Source organism: Eumetopias jubatus, unplaced genomic scaffold (genome assembly GCF_037043125.1).
Source record: "Eumetopias jubatus isolate StellerSeaLion01/CBP00866 unplaced genomic scaffold, mEumJub1_p1.0 scaffold_5, whole genome shotgun sequence".
Lineage (NCBI taxonomy): Eukaryota > Metazoa > Chordata > Mammalia > Carnivora > Otariidae > Eumetopias > Eumetopias jubatus.
This window is the reverse complement of record NW_028274811.1, coordinates 110,399,933-110,401,462: the sequence shown is the minus strand read 5'-3', so window position 1 is coordinate 110,401,462 and position 1,530 is coordinate 110,399,933.

The window sequence follows — 1,530 nt, the reverse complement described above, 5'->3', positions numbered from 1 at the left end:
AATGCCTCATACTCTGGGGTCTGGGTGTGCCAGCCCTAAAGGGATCAAGACAGGGCACTGCAATGTCTTTTAATAGCCCACCTCTTGTATTGCTCACATCCACTGTTCACTTTAACTTGATTTTGTCCAGCCAGATTCTCCAGGATTCTGGATTCAAGATTCCTGGGGAAGTATTCAAGAGGAGAATTAGTGGAATGAACTCCAGCACTGCTACAGTTGGTCCTGAGGCTGTGACAGACACTCTTCATTCCCCTTCTCTACTACCTCATTCTAGATGATTTTCACTCCCAGCCAGGACTTATCAGGATAGGTGGCTTGTCTTAGAATAATTCAGGCCCTCTTCCCTTAGAGCTACGAGCCCCCTGGTTATCATTCCCTTATCAGGCCGTGGTTGCTCTACTTTCCCATTTAGAGTTAAAGTGGGCATGGGAGTATCAAGAGATGACCCAGCAGATAATCTGGGTGTCAAACCTATACCCTGAAGTGACAGCAGTCCTACCTCTCATAACTGTCAGGGTTCACTGATCGTAGGAAAATTCCATTCTGTGGCTGCTGGTGTATTGACAGTCAACAAGTAACACTTTAGCTTTAAATTTAATGGTTCTTTCACTGTGTCTGGTGCCAGAAGTGTCCCCCTCTGGGAGCCAGCACCCCCTAGAACCACAGAGCCTAAAGTTGTGGATATAGGAAACACATACTCTCCAGCTGGTCACTGAGAATGATGGTGAGAAGTCTTATTCCTAATTTCACTCCTTGAAATACTGTGATTCAGAATCATGTTTTGTCTATAAAAGTAATTTTCACCTGTTGAACAGACTGGTGTTTTAATGTGAATTTAGCCAATGTTGTTATTTCTTAAGTGATCAGTTTGGAAGAAGGCTACGTAAAATGTCTTTTGGTTTAAGCGTAGAATGAGTCCTGAAAGATGGCCCTCCATTCTCACAGGGTGGCATCTCTAAATAGCATATTAGTTGTGTGTTTAATAAGCCATTTCATCATTCTATTGAGATGGCAGCTTCTGGAAGTATGTGGTAGGATTCATGGAACCCAAAGCCATAAGCTGCATGGCCCTCCTACTGAATATGGGGACGAATTCATTCACTGCCTACCACCTATACAAAGCTGTGCTTATTTGTTTTAGTGCATTCAGCACAGAAGTCCCAGGTGGGACTTCTTCTTAGTTAATATTGCTGTTTAATCCACTGCTGTTTTACCATGGTCCACCCATTTCCTTTCAGGTGTCAGACTGATTAATTATATGAGATTATGATAAGGACTGTTATTCCTGCATCCTTTGTTTTTGAGGGTGGCCCTCATCTCAACCATTCTACCTAAGTGCAATACTGCCTTTTATATACCATCTTAGTTAGGCATGGGGAGTAGATCTTGTGGCTGCTACTTGGTCTTCCTACTAGTAAAGTTCTTACCCTGTAGGTAAAGGAATCAATGTAAAGCCTCTACCAACTGCTAGCTATGTTCATTCTAATAATATGTTGGGGATCTGGGGAAATGGCAGTTGGTCTTCAGGGG